Source organism: Myotis myotis, unplaced genomic scaffold, assembly GCF_014108235.1.
Source record: "Myotis myotis isolate mMyoMyo1 unplaced genomic scaffold, mMyoMyo1.p scaffold_m19_p_11, whole genome shotgun sequence".
Taxonomy (NCBI): domain Eukaryota; kingdom Metazoa; phylum Chordata; class Mammalia; order Chiroptera; family Vespertilionidae; genus Myotis; species Myotis myotis.
In genome coordinates, this window is record NW_023416315.1 from 75,782,705 (window position 1) to 75,802,699 (window position 19,995).

The 19,995-nt window shown below is 39.7% G+C and overlaps 1 protein-coding gene and 1 pseudogene across 1 annotated transcript in view; both read right to left on the reverse strand.

Annotated features, from left to right (window-relative positions):
- Positions 1-19,995, reverse strand: part of FOXP2 (forkhead box P2) — a 691,137-nt gene that overhangs the window by 474,372 nt on the left and 196,770 nt on the right. The gene's annotated exons all lie outside the window — the stretch shown is intronic.
- Positions 8,130-11,068, reverse strand: LOC118665811 (annotated as a pseudogene).

Sequence of the window (19,995 nt, forward strand, 5' to 3'; positions counted from 1 at the left end):
CTAGTCAGCCATATAAAAGGAAATCTTACCCTTTGCAACAGCATGAATGGACCTGGAGAGTATTACGCTAAGTGAAATAAGCCAGTCAGAGAAAGAAAAGGGCCACATTTTTCACTGATATGTGGAATCTAATGAACAAAACAAACAAAATCATAGATACAGAAAACAGATTGACAGCTGTCAGACAAAAGGAGGGTTGAGGAGCTGGATGAAAAAACTGAAGGGATTAAGCAAAATAAATAAATAAAACACAACAACTCATAGATACAGACAATGGTATGGTGATTACAAGAGGAAAGGTGGTGGGTATAGTAAGTAAAAGAGGAATAAGTGGTGACAAAAAGAACCTTGGCTTCGGATGGTGAACAAAATACGATATACAGATGATGTATTATAAAATTGTACACTTGAAATCTATATAATTTTATTAACCAGTTTTACCCCAATAAGTTCAATAAAAATTAAAGAAAAACTAATAAATAGAAAGAAATCTCACAATTCCAATTAAAATGCCAATAAGATAGTTTCTCAGGAAAAAATAAGCTTACACTATGCCCATACTGTCCCATACTGACCATCTCTACCCACCTGTGGCTACTTTAACATACACATTAAATCAATTATGGAATGCAGTGATTTAATGGCATTAGTCAGGTATCAAGTGCTTAATAACCATATGTTGCTATTGGTTACCATGTTGGACAATGTAGATATGAACATTTCCATTGTAACCATAAGTTCTATTGGATATAGAGACCTAGCTGTATTTATTATAAGGATGAAAAATTAATGCCTTATATAGTAGCTTGTAGTTATGCTTTACTATGCATCAGACAGTGTAATAAGCACTTCACATATATGATTGCATTCAGTCCTCACAAAGATCTTTTGAGACAGGTACTATTACCTTTCTCTTTTTTTTCCAGCTCTTTTTTTCTCTCTTTATTGATTAAGGTATTATATATGTGTCCTTATCCCCGCATAGCCCCGCCCCCCATTTATGCCCTCACTCCCCTGGTGCCTGTGCCCATTGGTTAGGCTTATATGTATGGATACAGTCCTTTAGTTGATCTCTCCCCCTTACCCCCACCCTCCCCTACCTTCCCTTTGAGGTTTAATGGTCTGATCGATGCTTCTCTGTCTCTGGATCTGTTTTTGTTCATCAGTTTACTATTACCTTTCTATTTTACAGATGACAAAATAGATTAAGATACACAAATAACTTGCTTTAGATCACACTGTAGCAGAGATAAGATTGAGCCTCAGGCCCCGGCCAGGTAGCTCAGTTGGTTAGTGTGTCATCCCACGCACCAAAAGGTTACAGGTTCAATTCCAGGTCAGGGCACATACTTAGGTTGTGGGTTCAATCCTCTGTCAGGGAGCATATAGGAGGCAACAGACCCATGTTTCTCTCTCAGATAGATGGTTCTCTCTCTCTCTCTCTCTCTCTCTCTCTCTCTCTCTCTCTCTCTCTCTCTCTCTCTCTTTCTCTCTCTCTCTCTCCCCGCCCCTTCCTCTTTCTCTCAAACAAACAAACAAAAAAACCCACAATCAATAAAAACATCCTTGGGTGAGGACTAAAAAAAAAAATGATTGAACCCCAGGACTTTTGGACTCCGAGGCAGAAGAATGAGGAAGAATAATCTTTTAAAAGTGATAATATCCAGGTAGTTTAAAGATGAATTACTTGACTTTTTCTTAGATAATCAGAATACCGTGAAATACACCAGTAATATGACTGGAGAAGGCTGCATGGACAAAATTGATATTTGTGAAAATAAAATATCTATGCAATAGTAAGTACCAATGTGAAATGTTTTAAGTTACGAAGTGCAAAAAGTTCAGTAATCATAGCAACTTTAACTCGCCCACCTTACTTTGTGAGCTCCTGCCAGGTGGGAAACTTAAGTCACTGTTGCCATAGAAAACACCACAATACTACTGCTTGATAAGCTCAAAGACAATTATAAACATTACTTCATTAATAGTCCTTTTTATTTAAAGTGCATCAAAATTTACCTAATGACATACAAAAATTGCAGATCAAACAAAAGAAAATTGCACTGCTCTCTAACAGATTCACATCTTTCACTATTTAAAAAGAAAAAGAAAGAGAAAGAGACAGTAATCTTATACAGACATGCACCTTCTTATTTTTTTGTACCAAACTGAAAACCATCTCCTATTGTTTTATTGTCAAAAATATGCAGCTCTTCTTCCACCCACTCTTTAATTTCTTTCTTTATGTGTTCAGTTAATTGCCTGGGGATGTCTTTCACCACTTACCTGTGCAGCTTTCACCACTCATATTCACTGATATAAATCTGGTTCTTTTTTAAAAGGATATATGACCTCATTTAAATCAGGAAGAATAAAACTAACATCTGAAGGGATGGGGTTTTTTGTTTTTTTTTTTGGTGTTTAATTAAAAGTTCAAAAACTGAAAAGTGTAAAATCTTTAGCTTTTCGTAGTGATTTTTATTCTTAAGCTATTAAAGATAAAGCTAATATTTATTTCAATGTTCTAAAATCATCAAACACTAGGCTAGGAAAATGAGATTGGTAAACTAGTGTGTTCAGCACAGTATTTTGTTAGAGTCATCAAAGAATATTTTGCAACTTCTTCGATGATTTTATAAATTATGTATTATTTATTGGCTTCAAAATAAATTCCCTCCAATAACATACTAGGATTTTTCACTCAAGAATGTAGGCAAATCCTTTTGAATTTCTTTATATTTTCCATTTGGTGGGCTTGACTATATTGAAAGCTAACATCATGTCTGTCACATTCTATTGGTCACAAAGGCCTTCCCTTATTCAAGAGAATGAAGGATCAGGCCTTTCATGAGAGAGGCTGCACGTCACATTGTAAAACGACATGCATTCAAGGATGGGACATTTTTGTGGCCATGTTTTGTCACCTACCACAGATGGAAATCTATTTTTTGAGATGAGTTATGTTCAGACTTCTTATAAGTTTGTTGATGTAAGATCATCATTAGGAAAACCTGTCATTAAGAAGGTCATCATTTTGTAATTCTGTATTGTAAGCTTTTATTTTTTCCCCTCCATGTCAGGTTTGCAGCTGTTTTTATTTCTTTGCCCCCATTTCTTCCCTATTAATCCTCATATTTCAACATACACACATCTAATTTGCTTCTCTTGTTAAAACTTGTCTTATGGCTGAGAAACCATATATTACAAAAGTTGTTTGTCATATACTCTCTAAATAAGGCTAAATTAAGAAGTTAGTAGTTACCTATTATACTCAAACATCTTTCTTTGATCACTATTATGTTCTGGCTAAATATTTCAGTCCTAGTCAAGGAATCACTTTATATGGAAGATAATATTATGAAGATTTTTAATAGATTTTTCTTTACCTCAGAAATGGAATTTAAAACATTAGTTCAATTAACATAACTGGCCCAAAGCAGAATGTTTTAATGGCATGTTTCAATATAAACAGCTTTAATCTATCTTGAAATAAATATTTGTTTTGTAACACAGTTTGTCTGAAATATTTGCTTCTTAACCATCTTTTAGTTTTGAGTTCTGTTGCTATTCATCAGTAAATTCTTAACCTCATCTGTATTCTTCCAGTTATTTGACTTCTGTTCATTGGTTAATATTGTCATCAAAATGTAATAAGGCGATTGAAGAGCCTCAGATACTACTATAGAATAAGTTTATTCCTTTCATGAAAGATGCACCTGTATTTTACCTTGTAAGATAATAAATTCAGGAAAACCCAACTGGGACCTTGAACATCTCTTCTACAATATATGAATTTTATATTAAGTAAGACTATAATATTCTCCTCTTCAAGTGGAAGCCACATTCCCACAGGAAATGAGATACTAAACTATTAATAGTTTACCCAGGTTTTCTCTGCCTGGCATGAAACCTCAAACTCCACTACAGTCTAAGCACTGTAAAACATTACCATTTATGTTCATATAAATGAAACTCTCTGGATGTTCTTCAGCTAATCTACTACTCAGTGTTTCTGATGTTTTTAAGACAGAAAACTTCTTCACGTTAAACCTGAGAAAAAGACAATGTCAAACAATTGGGAAGTAAAAAAATATTGTAATAAACCCTGATATAAGGTGTTTATTAAAAAAGGTGTTTAAGTTTTAAAATGTTATGGCAGCAAACTGAATAGTTGTTATAAGTAAAATTACTGACAATGGCTTTTTCTTTTTCAAATTTTAGTATGTGCATATTGTTAATGTATTGCTCTCTTGAGATTATTTCATTTTCTCATGCGGTTTTGGTATACTTGGGCCATAACAGCCTATACAAGTTCTGTTTACCTATGCTCACCCTCTAAGAGATGTTTCTATAATACTGTTATTCTTAGTCATTAGATAATTGACATAGTTCATCAATCCCTGGCCTTCTGCTCTTGCTTTATATATGGACATTAGTCAACCATAAATAATCACCAAATACATTAAATTATACATATTAAGACACATAATTCTGCAGAAAATTCTGTTGTTTCTGCCTTGAAATTATAACTAGAATTCAACCTCTTGAATTATCATCAACTACTACCTCTACCACTACCATCTAGATCCAAGCCACATCTCTAGTCTAGATTATTAAAATAGCTTCCTAAATAGTCTTTCTTCTTTTTCTCTTGCCTCATTGTCTATTTTCAACAACGCAGCCAATGTGATTGTTAGCATAGAAGTGAAATTATGTTTCAAAACCCTCTTCTTGAATTCCTACCATAGTTTTCATTTTAAGGAGTTATAAAAACAAAGTGCTTATATTAACTAGAAGTTCTCATAGGGTTTGGCACTTCTTTTTCTACCACTCTTTTTTCTCTTACTAACTGGGTTCTTGCCATGCTGTTCTTGTTTCAACGTACAAAGAATGCTCCTACCTGAAGGAAACTGCACTTGCTGTTCCAACTCCCTAGAATACTTTTCCCCAAGGTCACTGTATCTGGTTGGCTCACTTCCCTCATGTCTCTGCTTTTATTAGAAAGATCTTCTTCGGTTACTCTGTATATAATGGTAAACGCCACTCTTCCCCAATCTAGGCACCCGTTTTTCCCCTGACCTACTTTGCTGTGTATTATAGACTGTGGTCGGCAAACTGCGGCTCATGAGACACATGTGGCTCTTTGGCCCATTGAGTGTGGCTTTTCCACAAAATACCACGTGCGGACGAGCACGTACAGTGTGATTGAAACTTCATGGCCCATATGCAGAAGTAGGTTTTCGGCATGGGAGAGTCTATTTTGAAGAAGTACCGTTGATATTTGGCTCTGTTGACTAATGAGCTTGCCGATCACTGTTATAGAACATTGCTATCTAACATTCTGTACATATACAGAGACTTTGTCTTGTACTGTTGTATCCCCAGTACAAAGAATAGTGCCTGAAACAGGATAACAAATCAATAAATATTTTTAATGAAAAATAATTAAGTTTTACTCCATCTTATATATGCTATTTGACATGGGGGGGGGGGAATTAGCCCTTTTGGGTTCAGTTTGCTCAGTATAAATCAGAAATAATGAAAGAGGAGGAGAAGGAGAAGGAGAAGGAGAAGGAGAAGGAGAAGGAGAAGGAGAAGGAGAAGGAGAAGGAGAAGGAGAAGGAGAAGGAGGAGAAGGAGAAGGAGAAGGAGAAGAAATAAAATAGTATCAGCCGTATTTAGCTGTTGTGAGGATGGAAACAGTTAATGTATATAATATGCTTAGAACAGTGCCTGGCACAAAATAAGTGTTAACAGTAATTTTTGGCTATTACCTATAAAATAAAGGGTAATATGCAAATTGACCCTAACAGCAGAAAGACTGGGAATGACTGGTCACTATGAAACACACTGACCACCAGGGGGCAGACGTTCGTTGCAGGAGCTGCTCCTGGTGGTCAGTGCGCTCCCACAGAGGGAGCTCTGCTCAGCCACAAGACAGGCTGACAGCTACCAGCACAGCAATGGTGGTGGGAGCCTCTCCTGCCTCCTCAGCAGCACTAAGGATGTCCGACTGCAGCTTAGGCTTGCTCCCCGCTGGCAAGTGGACATCCCCCAAGGGCTCCCAGGCTGCCAGAGCGATGTATGACTGCCACCTTAGGCCCGATCCCCTAAGGAGCACACCTAAGCCAGCAGGTGGACATCCCCTGAGGGGTCCCAGACTGCAAGGGGACACAGGCTGGGCTGAGGGACCCCCTCCCCCGAGTGCACAAATTTTTGTGCACCAGGCCTCTAGTAATTAATGTCTTTAAGTCTTTTTTTAATCTTTATTTTTGAGAGTATTACAGATGTCTCTCTCCTCCCCCTCCCTCTACTTCTCCCCTCCACTGGTCCTGCCCTGCCCTAGGCCTTCACCACCCTACTGTCTTGTGTGTCCACAGGTAATAAATATAAGATCTTTGTTTAATCTCTTCTCCCTACCCCCTTCCCTCTGAGAATCACCAGTCTGTTCTATGCTTCCATGCCTCTGACTCTATCTTATTCACCAGTTTATTCTGTTTTTTAGATTTCTTACTTGTTTATTTTGATTCTTAGATTCAATTGTTGATAGATATGTATTTATTGCCATTTTATTGTTCATATTTTTTTGTTCTTTTTCTTCTTCTTCCTCTTCTTAAAGAATTCCCTTAAATATTTCATGTAATACTGGATTGGTGGTGATGAACTCCTTTAGCTTGTTCTTGCTTGTGAAGCTCTTTATCTGACATTCAATTCTAAATGATCCTTTGCTGGGTAGAGTAATTTTGGTTGTAGGTCCTTGCTATTCATCACTTTGAATATTTTTTGCCATTCCTTTCTGGCCTGCATAGTTTCTGTTGAGAAATCAGCTGACAGTAATATGGGCACTGGACTTTCTTTAGTGGAGCTATGGTGCTCACTGAGTCTGTCCCTTGAGTGTGTTGCTTATGGATGTGTAGAGTTATAACTTGGAATGGTCTTAAGCTGTCCACCAGGTACATTGGCTCTTGTGCCTCCAGGGAGGTGCAAAGTCAGCCACTGCTTGGGGCCACTTGGCAGGAGCAACAGAGATATCTACAGCTTCCTCCTATTTGTATTGGGTTTGGAAGTGTGCAAGGCCCAACTATGAAGCAAGGAAGGCTGGTGCTGGTGCAAAGTCTTGGGCCTTTTAATGCTGGGTTTGGGGCATGCTGATAGCAGCTGCAGCTTGTTTGAGACATTTTAGCAAAGTCTGAAGCCTGAGCCTGGACAGGCTATTCATATGGCAAAGCTGTTGCCAATAGCTTGGGTGAGGCTGCAAATTGGATGGGGCAGGGCTTCAGGGAATTACCAGGGCAGAGCAAACAGTGTGTTTCAGATTGATGGGGATTCAGATATGGTTGCCAGTCAGCCCTGCAACAGGGGAGGTCTCAGCACAGGAACAATGACCCCTGAGAACACCTCCTTCTGGTAGAATGCCACCTCCAAGTTCCTGTCCTGATGCCAGATAATTTAGTTCCCCCCTGTATGTGTCTGGGTCCCGCAACGCCTCCTGGTGCTGGACCTCAGAAGAAGTGAGTCTGAGTAAGTTCATGCCTGGCCCTTTAATAGGTACAGCTGGGTCTCCAGCAGCCTCCACATTCCTCAGCCACAATCCCTGTTGTATTTTACAGCCTGAAATTACGGGGACTTCTCTTCCCAGCTCTGGGACCCTGGGTGGGGGGTCTGGTGTGGGGCTCGGAGCCCTTGCTCCATAAGGCGGCCTCCACAGGGACAATCTCCCTCTGGATTAAAAAAAAAATGCCCAAAGTGGGCTCTGGACCAGCCCATTCTGTGCCTCCACCCCTCCTACCAGTCTCAATATGCTTTCTTCTTTACTTCTCTAGTTGTAGGACTTCCATTCAGCCAGCTTTCAGGTGGTTCTGAATGATGGTTGTTCTGTATGTTAGTTGTAATTTTGATGTGGTTGTGGGAGGCAAGGAGTACCAGCGTTTACCTACCTGCCATCTTCAGAAAGCTCACTTAGTAAGTCTTTATGTAACTTCAGTCTTTAGTGGGGAAAAGACTCAAACTGAAAAATAAGAGGACTTAATAGTTTCATTTATCTTCTCTTCAGCCTTTTATTTTTGTGGGTATTTATTTTTTTTATTTTTAGATAGATCAGTTATTTAATTAGGTACTTTGTGAAAAATTTAGAACACCAGTTTGTGAGGATAGAGCCCATTTGTGAAAGCAAACACAGAGTGAAGATAGCCCTGGAGCTGAGGAATTGCATTGACTTTTGGCAGAATTAGTGAGTTCATGGCTTTTTGATCCTCAATGTGTTGCTCTGTCATCTTGTATTTCTCTTTCTCTATGGGAAAGGGCTCACCCTCCTGGTGTCGGGGCTTGCACAGCTGCTTCTTGGCATAAGCATCAGCCTTCACTGATGTTTGGGGATTCTCACACACTAATTTAAATTCTGGTGGCGGTGGCAATGATACATTTTTGGTGTGTTCTATGCAGAGGAACACAATTAATGGAAAGAGGTCCAGGCACAAGTAGCAGGCCACTGCTCAGCTGTTTCAGAAAAAACCACCCTCTTGCCTCTGTGGCACCCAGTGAGGATGATCAGAATGGTCCCGGGAGTGATGCTGGCCCGCAGTTTTCTCACATGCTGACTGAAGGATATCTCGCCATGGCTCAATAGCTTTCAAGGCACATCTTCAGCAGGATAATATCTAGGCATTCGGTGAAATTGGGCATCACCATGCTTGTCAACACCTATTGGTTTGGGGACAGTAGCAAGAACTTTCTCCTTTTTCTTTCAAATCCTGGATTTAGATGCTGAATACTTCCTCTTTTACATGGCCTATTGGGAATACATAGCCCATCAGGAATACCTACCGATTCCTTTGACTAGGACAGGGTTTTAGCTGTAGTGGAGTTTCCCCTTCTTAGGTGTCTTGACCCTGAGGTTACCCTTCTTAACCTTGCCACCAGCATCAACCTTCTTGGTTTCAGGTTTTTTCTCCTTAGTATCCAGCTTCTCAGTCCTCCTCCTCTCCCCCCTGCCATTTTGCAAGATGGGAAAGAGAAATAAGGTCCTTGTGGATATTTATTATAAAAACCCAGTTTTGACCAATAATAAGCAAAAACTTGAGTGTTTTAAATTAAATGACAATGTTTTCCAGGCACAAAGAAACTATAATCTGAATGACCATACATTGACTTTTTTCCAGTTTTTATTTTTATCAAAGAACTTCCAAAAGTTTTAAGAGAGACTTAATTCATTCTTTTACCCCTTCTATTTATTATTGTATCTCTTACTTACTTGTCATTATGCAATGATTACAAAGCCACAATACCCTCATATCCTCAAAGAACTTCTAGCATAGGAGTGGACTGTAAACATACAAAACAAGTAAACCATCAATTATGACGGGTATTATGTTGGAATCATGCCCAGCAGACACAAGATGACCATTTGTTCTGGGACTCCTGAAAAGTTCATCAAGCAGGAGGCAGGATAGCAGTGAGAAAGTACTGCTTAAGTAGAAATGGTGATTCACTTAGGCAGTCACAAAAGGACTACAGGGGGGAAGGGAGACATACAAGGAATCTTATGAAAATATAAAAGAGGCAGAGGAAGATAAGGAGATTTGGAGTAAAAAATAATGGATCCACATACTTTTATCAGGTTGAATTTTACACGTCTGTGAGATAATCAAGGTCTGTGAGACATGCGTATAGATAATGAGATATTCAGGTGGAGAGCTTTAGAAAAAAAATGTTGGGTTGTAAATATAGATGCAAGTTTCTGGAATATAATCATAGGTAAAATTGGTACATTGAGAACAAAATAATTATATAGTATATATGGAAGAGAGGGTTGAAAACTCTCTCTCCAACCATTTTGAGCAAAGGTGTAGCTATAGAATTCTGACAATTTATTATGAGATGACTTTATAATCCATGGTGTTGAAGAATGAAAAGTAGTTGTCTCTAAATGACTTATTTCACTAAGCATAATACTGTCTAGGTCCATCCATGCTGTTGCAAATGGCAAGATTTAATTCTTTTTTATGGATGAGTAATATACCATTGTATATATGTACCACAGTTTTGTGTATTTTTTTGTTTTATCCACTCATCTATAGATGGGTACTGGGTTGCTTCCATAAGGTCTAAGGACTGTTTGAAAGAGTAAAGGGATTAAGAAGTATAAATTGGTAGTTACAAAGTACTCATGGGAATGTAAAGTAAGCACAGGGAACATGGTCAATAATACTGCAATAACTATTTATGGTACCAGGTGGATACTGGAAATATTGGGGATCAGAGGTAATACTTTATAAGGTAAATGATTGTCAAACCACTATCATAAATATTCATTTTAAGTATATATTTAATTTATTCAAGAAATATTTATAGAACTCAATAAATATTTCTTAAATACATTAATGACTTAAGAAGTCTTTAAACATTAGTTTCTTTAGACATAAAATGGACCCAATAACCCATAAGAACCTAAATTCTATAAGTTTTCAGTAACTAATATATAACATATATAAAGCCCTCTAAAGTATCTGGACAACAAGTTAATAAATATTGCTTCTCATACATTATGTTTTCTTGATTTTTCTTAATGGTTCAAAGATTACACCTCAAGAAGAGTCTAAGTATGATTTTTTAAATGGAGAAATACATTATTAAATGGAATAAGCCCAAGACTTCAAGTTTAATAAAGATGAGACTTTCATTTTGTTCACTATTTATCCTTAGCACAAAGGCTTAGTCCTATAAATATTTGTTAAATAAGTTGATTAAAATATGCTTTGAAGAAAATTCTCATTTAAAGTGGTAATTTAGCCTGACTGGGAGCAAAAATATTATTTAACTTTAAAGTATACTTTGTTGTGTCTTCAATTAGTTTATTTATGATCTTCATACTTAATATATTCTGTATCATTTTATATGAGTAGAAGAGACTTTGGCTTCCAATACCCACTATTTCAGATCTACAATGGCACTGTACCTGTATAGATATGTTCAATAAATCTTTAAACCATCTTTATTTCTTCTTTTAATACCAGAGGGAAATCACACTTATATTATCTGGGAATAGCTCACACTTGTATTCTTGACTCATTCTTACAATTTCGTCAACAATACCCTTTAGCGCAGTTTTGTTTCATTGTGTTTCAGAAAATGAAATACTTTGACAGGAAAAAATATAAACTTTAAGACATTAGACCTTTTCCTCACGTCCTTTTTAATAGAATGAATCTCATACACTTATAAAAGTTTTAAGTGTATAAATATTATGAACTTGTGCATAATATGTAAGTCTTCTTATAAAGATGAAAACAAAAAAATGATTCAGTTACTAAACTCGTGTGGCATCTTCTGTTATAAATGATATGCATTTTTTATTTGTAAAATGCATTATTTTGAAAAAGCAGTGAGAAAACTAAAATGTCAAGTAAGTGAACCACAAATAAACAATAGTCCTATTTTTAAGTGTAAAAAAAAAAAGAGCTGTGATTAAACATTACTACCCCTGAATTTCTTTCATATAATGCTGCCTATTGGAAATGTTTGGTTGGTTATATAGATATCAACAGCTTCTTAAACTGTAAAAATAACTCATGTTATTATGTGGAAGTACGTGAGGATTCAGATAATTAAAAGCAAACATCCACATATCTTATATATGCTGAATCAGCTGGCTCTTCCATGGAAAATTGGCTGTGTATTTTACTAATTCACTTTCTATATTTCCCATTCTTATTAATAGGTATACATATGTATATGTTCATTCAATTACTCTCCAAATATTTGAACATCAACTATGTTCAAGGCACAGTGGAATTCATTTTGAAGAGTAAAAGGAAAGCAGGGATGGCAATATCAATGTCCGATAACGTAGAAAAAAAAGCAAGAAAACTTAAACTGGACCAAGAGGGGGAAAAACATATATTCCATAAAAAAAAATAATGATCATGAAATTTTACAAAATGAACAAAATGTATGTATAAAGAAAATGGTATCAGAAATATAAAGTAAAACTGACAAGAGCACAAGTGTTTGTGAATATTTCAATATGCAATTAGGTATCAGCACTTATACATCATATGTATAAAAATGAACAAAATAAGCCAGTCAGAAAAAGACAAATACCATATGATCTCACTTATATGTGGAATCTAATAAACATAATAAGCTGATGAAACTCATACAACTTAACAAAAGGAAGATAAACAACCCAATCAAAAAATGGGCAACAGACCTAAATAGATACTTTTCCAAAGAAGACAGAAGAAAGGCCAAAAGACATATGAAAACATGCTCAAAGTCACTAATCATCCAAGAGATGCAAATCAAAACGACCATGTGGTACCATCTCACACCTGTCAGAATAGCTATCAACAACAAATCAACAAACGACAAGAGCTGGTGAGGTTGTGGATGAAAAGGAACCCTCATGCACTGCTTGTGGGAATGCAGACTGGTGCAGCCACTGTGGAGAACAGTATGGAGTTTCCTCAAAAAACTAAAAATGGAACTCCCATTTGACCCAGTGATCCTACTTCTAGGAATATATCCCAAAAAACTAGAAACACCAATTAGAAAGGATATATGCACGCCATAGCAGTACAATTCACCATAGCTAAGATTTGGAAACAGCCTAAGTGCTCATCAGTAGATGAGTGGATTAAAATATTGTGGTACATCTACACAATGTAATACTATGCTGCCATAAAAAAGAAGGAGTTCTTACCATTTGCAACAACATGGATGGAACTGGAAAGCATTATGCTAAATGAAATAAGCCAGTCAGAGAAAGATAAATATCACATGATCCCACTCATTTGTGGAATAAAAGGAACAACATAAACTGGTGAACAAAGACAGATCCAGAGACAGAGAAGCATTGATCAGACCGTCAAACCTCAGAGGGAAGGTAGGGGAGGGTGGGGGTAAGTGGGAGAGATCAATCAAAGGACTTATATGCAAGCATATAGGCCTAATCTATGGACACAGACAACAGTGGGGTGAGGGCATGAGTGGGGGGTGTGGAGGGTAATGTGGGGATAAGGACACATATGTAATAACTTAATTAATAAAGAAATTTAAAAAAAAGCTGATGAATGAAATAGAAAAGGAGGCATGTATATATTGAACAGACTGACAGCTGTTGGTCATATATATACCCATGCATAGGTGCAGGCAGTAGTGTGGGGATAGTCAGGGGGAAAGTAGGATGTGGAGTAGGCGGAAGTGGACAAAGGGAGGGAAGAATGGGGATGGGAAAAAACTTTGCTTGGGGTGATGGACTCACAATGCAGTGAGTAGATGTTTTATTGATTTGTGCACTTGAAACCTGTATAGTTTTGTGAAGCAATATTACCTCAATAAATTCAATTTTAAAAAATTGACAAAAATATTTGATAAATAAAATGTGATTAAATTTTTATATATGTATCCTATCTAATAAAAGAGAAACATGGTAATTAGCTATACGTCTGCTACCCTTCCCATTGGCTAATCAAGGCGATACGAAAAATTAACTGCCAGCCAAGATGGCGGCCGGCAGCCAGGCAACTTGAAGCAAACATGAGGCTTGCTTGCTTCAGTGACAGAGGACTCCAACGTTCCCCGCCTGCCGCTGCCGGCCTCTGAGCTTACAGTTTGAAACATTGTTACAAATATAGACGCTAAACAAAACCCCAGAAACCTGCTTTCAGTCAGCCGGGATCTCAGAGCTAGAGATGAAACAGTATTTCGATTATAGAAACCAAAAAAAACCCAGACACCTGTTTTCAGCAGTAGAGGCCTAAGAGCTAGAGCCAAGCCTCAGAGCTAAAGCTGGCCCAGAATAAAAAATAAAAATAAAAAAAGGAGCGGTTGGGAGCTTTAGTCACCCGCCAGCCTGAAAACAGCCCTCAGCCCCTCACCCAGACTGGCCAGGCACCCCAGTGGGGACCCCCAGCCTGAAGGGTGTGTGACAAGCTGCAAACAGCCATCATCCCCTCATCCAGGCTGGCCAGGCACCCCAGTGGGGACTCCACCCTGATCCAGGACACCCTTCAGGGCAAACCAGCCGGCCCCCACCCATGTAGCCGGCCTCTATCCTATATAGTAAAAGGGTAATATGCCTCCCGGCACCAGGATCAGTGTGACAGGGGGCAGCGCCCAAACCCCCTGATCACCCTGTGGCTCTGTGTGTGACAGGGGCAGGGCCACAACCTCCCTATCCACCGTGCTCTGTTTGTGACAGGGAAGGCACCCCAATCCCCTGATCAGCCCTGCTCTGTGCCTGATAGGGGGGAGCTCCCCAACCCCCTGATCGCCCTGCGGCTCTGTGTGTGACAAGGTGCAGCACCCCAACTCCTTGATAGACCCTGCTCTGTGTATGACAGGGTGCAGCGCCCCAACCCCCCCACCACGGTCCCTGCTCTGTGTGTGATGGGGTTGAGCCATAACCTCCCCATCGGCTCTGCCCTGACTGTGACTGGGTGTGGCGCCCCAACCTCCTGATCCGCCCTGCTTTGTGTGTGACAGGGGGCGGTGCCCCAACTCCCCTATCAGCCCTGCTCTGTGAGTGACAGGGGGCAGCGCCCCAACCCCTGATTGGCCCTGCTCTGTGCATGACACGGGGTGGCGCCGCAACCTCCCCATCGACCCTGCCTTGAGTATGATGGGGGCGGTGCCCCAACCCCCCAATCGGCCCTACCCTGAGCGTGACTGAGGGTGGCATCGCAAACCTCCTGATCCGCCCTGCTCTGTGCATGACATTGGGCAGCGCCCCAACTCCCCAATCGGCCCTGCTCTGAGCCCGACCAGGGGCTGCACCTAGGGAATGGGCCTGCCCTCTGCCACCCGGGAGCAGGCCTAAGCCAGCAGGTCATTATATCCCGAGGGGTCCCAGACTGTGAGAGGGCACAGGCCTGGCTGAGGCGACCCCCCCTCACCCCAGAGTGCACAAATTTTTCTGCACCGGGCCTCTAGTAAATATATAAAATTTATACATATATAAAATTTGTATCAAAAGTCCTATATTTTTAAAAAAATGTGCTCATTGACTAGCTTTCATTATTCTTTTACAATATCGAGTATGTCATAGGACACTAAATTTTTCAAAAATTTTCAAAAAAGCCAATAAATTAATACATATTACTTTTCTTACATTCATAAACCGAATAGGTATATACCATGAGAAGAATAAAAACCAAGAATGCTCAACTCAGTTAAAAATTATAGATATTTTCTTAAATACATTTGGGAGTAAAAATGTAATATAGTTAATAATATTGTGATAGCTATGTATGAAGTCAGATGAGTACTAGACTTATCAGTGATCACTCCTTAAGTTATAAATGTTTAATCACTATGTTGTACACCTGAAACTAATATAATATTGTAAGTTAACTGTAATTTACAAATTAGAAAACAATTAAATAAAAAAGAAAAAGGAAATCAGAACTGTCCAGCAAAGAGCAACCTAAGGAGACATGACAACTACTTTTAATGTTTCTGGGATGTGGCATCCAAAAAAGGGACATTAGGCAAAACTGAAAGAAAAAAAAAATCAGTCAATAATAACAGATCAATATTAGTTTATTAATTGTGACAAATATACTATAGTTATGCTATCTATACTAATAAAATCTAGGTGGCCCTCACACCCTCGCACGTGACGTTGTCACAAGATGGCCGCCACAAGATGGCTGTGAGCACAGCAGAGGCGGGGCTTGGTGGCCACTCTGTGTAGTGAGGCCTGGGGGTCCCGTGGCTCTGTGCAGTGCAGAGGAGGCCAGTCCCGGTGTCTCGACTGCCTCGTGCTGAGGAGGCGGGTCACAGCAAGGGAGTGCAGTTGGGGGCGATCAGGCCAGCAGGGCAGGACAGTTGGAGAAGATCAGGCCTGCAGGGGAGCGCAATTGGTGGCTATCAGGCCGGCAGGGGAGAGCAGTCGGAGGCCATCAGGCCGGCAGCGGAGGGAAGTTGTGGGTGATCAGGCCTACAGGGGAGGCAGTTGTGGGTGTTCAGGCTGGCAGGGGAGGGCAGTTGGGGGCAATCAGGCCAGCAGGGGAGGGCAGTTGGGGATGACCAGGCCAGCAGGGGAGCAGCTAGGCATCAATCAGGCCGGCAGGAGAGTGGTTAGGGGGTGATCAGGCTGGCAGGCAGAAGTGGTTAGAAGCAATCAGGCAGGCAGGCAGGTGAGCAGTTAGGAGCCAGTGGTCCTGGATTATAAGAGGGATGTCCAAGGGGTCCCATATTGGAGAAGGGTGCAGGGGAGAAGGGTGCAGGCCAGACTGAAGCACACCCCCCCCACATGAATTTCATGCACCAGGCCTCTAGTATATTAATAATAGGAAAAACTTAGTCAATTTTTCTTCAAACTTAAAACAAAAGTTAAATTTAAAACAAAATCAGGTGAATTAGAACATAATGGAAACAAAATTGTTGTGTATCAAACTTTCTAGAAACAGAAAACACCATTGCTGTATATAGAAAATGTTCTATAGACAAAGGAAGGATAGCACATGACCAAATTTGTTATATATAATCACCTAAATACTGAATCTGTCAATTATTCTACTCTCACCACCTCTTATAAAACAAGCACACACACAACATGCTCTTTAAACCCTGACCTATGTCACACTGCATCTGGCTCATTTACTCTATTTGGCACACAAAACAGTTACCTTGGTCTTCTTATAGCTGTCCAAACATCAGAAGAGCTTAATTTTTCCTCAGAAATTCTTTCACACACACAGATAAAGATTTCCAGGGAAAGAAGAAATGAATAATAGAGCAGAACATTATTTTTTTGTAAGTCTTTAGCAACACAACCTGAAAGGGGAATTGAAATATTATTACTACTTTTTGCAGTATAATTTTATGCTTATAAATCTTAAGATAATACACTGACAAAAATTTAGTAAAAAATAATAGTAAGGGGGACAACCAAGATGGTGGCATAGGTAAACACTTGAATTTGCTGCCACACACAACCACATTAAAACTACAATTAAAAGACAAAATGAATATCATCCAGAACCACGGGAAGGCTGGCTAAGTGGAAATTCTATAACTAGAAGGAAAAAGAAAAGTGCATTGAGCTGGTAGGAGGTGCAGAGGTATTGAGGCACACATGAAAGGGGCTGGCAGCTGGGTACCCTGTTGTCTTTTTCAGTCAGGAGAGAGATACAAGCTCCCGACTGCTCTGAACTCCAGTTCCAGGTGAGAAACTGGGGACCCAGACTCATATGGAGAGAAACTGGACTGTCTGGCATCGGGCCGGAACATGAGGGTGGCTTTCTCGCAGAGGTGCTTGCAGTGGTCATTGTTTCTGTATGGGGCCATGGGACACAGAGACCCCAGGACCACTCTAAGGAAGAGCAGACTGGCAGCCATTGTGATTTGCTCCACCCTGATGATTCCCTGAGACCTCGCCCCACCCAATCTACAACCCCACCCAAGCTGTGGGCAGAGGCTTTTGCATATGAATGGCCTGGCCTTTCTCTGCCTAAAAACCTGTAAAACTGCAACTGGGTCAGAGAACCCAGAGCTTCCAAAAGAAGGCCTAAGGCTTGTCAGCAACCTGCATTGCTTCACAGCTGCGCCTCATTGGGGCACCCCCAAACCCCAAACAAAGAGGAGGAATCTGCAGGTCTCTCTGTAGCTCCTGTGGGGTGGCCTCAGGCAGTGGCTGACTTTGGACCTCCTTAGAGATCCAAGAGCCAGTGTACCCAGTGATTAGAGTGAGACCATCCAGATTACAACTCTTCACATCCGTAAGAGACACACTCAGGGGGCAGACTCAGTGAGCTCCAAAGCCCCACTGAAGCAAGTTCTGTCCAATAAGAGTGTCTTCAGCACAGCAGTTCTCCCATTGTAGACACAACTGGTCCTCACAGTCAATTGGCCTGGAGATCAATTCCTCACAGTGATACCAACACTACAACAAGACTTTGCACAAAGCCCACAAAGGGGTGCACCAAGAGTGTCCACCTCAGGTAACTGGGGAGGCTGAGCCACTAGGCCCTAAAGGACACCCAGCACGCAAAGCCACTCTATCAACACAGGGAAGCAGCCAAATGTGGAGACAACAAAACAGGTCACAAATGACAGAAATGGAGGAAAGAAAACTACTGGATATAGAGTTCAAAACCACAATTATAAGGTTACTCAAGAATCTTCTAGAAACCTCCGAAAAGTATAGTGAGACCCTCAAGGATATGAAAAAGGAACAATTAGAATTTAAGCATACACTGACTGAAATAAAGAATAATATACAGAGATCCAACAGCAGACTAGAGGACCCCAAGAATCAAGTCAAAGATATGAAATATGAAGAAGCAAAAAAACACCCAACCGGAAAAGCAAAAGGAAAAAAGAATACAAAAATATGAAGATAGTGTAAGGAGCCTCTGGGACAACTTCAAGTGTACCAACATCCGAATTATAGGGGTGCCAGAAGAAGAGAGAGAGCAAGATACTGAAAACCTATTTGAAGAAAATAATGACAGAAAACTTCCCCTACCTGGTGAAAGAAATAGACTTAAAAGTCCAGGAAGCGCAGAGAACCCCAAGCAAAAGAAATCCAAAGAGGACCACACCAAGACACATAATTAAAATGACAAGGGAAAAAGACAAAGAAAGAATATTAAAAGCAGCAAGAGAAAAACAGTTAGTTACCTACAAGGGAGAGCCCATACAACTGTCAGCTGATTTCTCAGCAGAAACTTTGCAGGCCAGAAGGGAGTGGCAAGAAATATTCAAAGTGATGAATAGCAAGAACCTACAACCAAGATTACTCTACCCAGCAAAGCTATCATTCAGAATTGAAGGTCAGATAAAGAGTTTAACAGATAAGAAAAAGCTAAAGGAGTTCATCACTGCTAAACCAGTATTATATGAAATGCTGAAGGGTATTCTTTAAGAAGACAAAGAAGAAAAAAAGATAAAGATGAAAATTATGAACAACAAAGTGACAACACATACATATCTATCAACAAGTGATTCTAAAAATCAAGTGAATAAAAAATCTGATGAACAAAATAAACTGGTGAATAGAATAGAATCAGAGGCATAGAAAGGGAGTGGACTGACAATTCTCGGGGGGAAAGGGTTGTGGGGGGTGCAGGAAGAGACTGGACAAAAATCATACACCTATGGATGAGGGCAGTGGGGGGTGGGTAAGGGCAGGAGTTGGGGTGGGAACCAGGTCGAGGGGAGCTTTGGGGGGAAAAAGAGGAACAACTGTAATAATCTGAACAATAAAGATTTATTTAAAAAAAAAAACAATGAAAGACCAACAAATGGAAAAAAAAATAGTAAGTAGTAAGATAAACATATGAAGTCCTATAGCTTTCCTGAGAACCAAGAATAATTGGTTCAAAAATGTAATGCAAAAACTTCTGTTCTCTATAAAGAATCTCCTCCCTCCATTAAAAAAAAAAAAAATCACTGCTACTCCATGCACTAGACAAAGCATAAAAGCAGCCTATAGGCACACAAAGATTTTATGTAGGTGCTAGATAGTACTTTCCAGAAATCCTACCCGAGCCTCAAATTTGACAAGTCCAAGGTCAATTACATTAGGCAACAAATTTCTACTTATAAGTAACAGAAACCAGCCTGAGCTAACTTAAGTACGAAGGAGTTAATTATAGGAATTCTGGGAAAGGAATGCAGTTACATCTCCGTGAGAGAGGAGAGTATGTTTCATCTCTAGGTGTCTGTTTGTATTTGTATATCTTTTTCATTCTTCTTTCTAGAGAGTAACTTTCTAGCAAAATCATTAGTCTACAAGGTAAGCAGATAAAAAGAGCTCTCAAATTCACATTTTAAGTGTCCCAGTTCCAAAGACATTCACACTCTTGGTCGCAATCTTAAATTATGAAGTCTGACCACTAGTCAAATAAAAAATGGCTAAGTAGGTAGAATCAGATTACAAGCTGACTCAAGGTTCCACCTCTGTAAATGTTCGTGGTGAGGGTGTGGGAGTGACAGGGACAAATTATGGAAGAGATTGTGAACTGAGCAGACATGGCAGTTGGTATC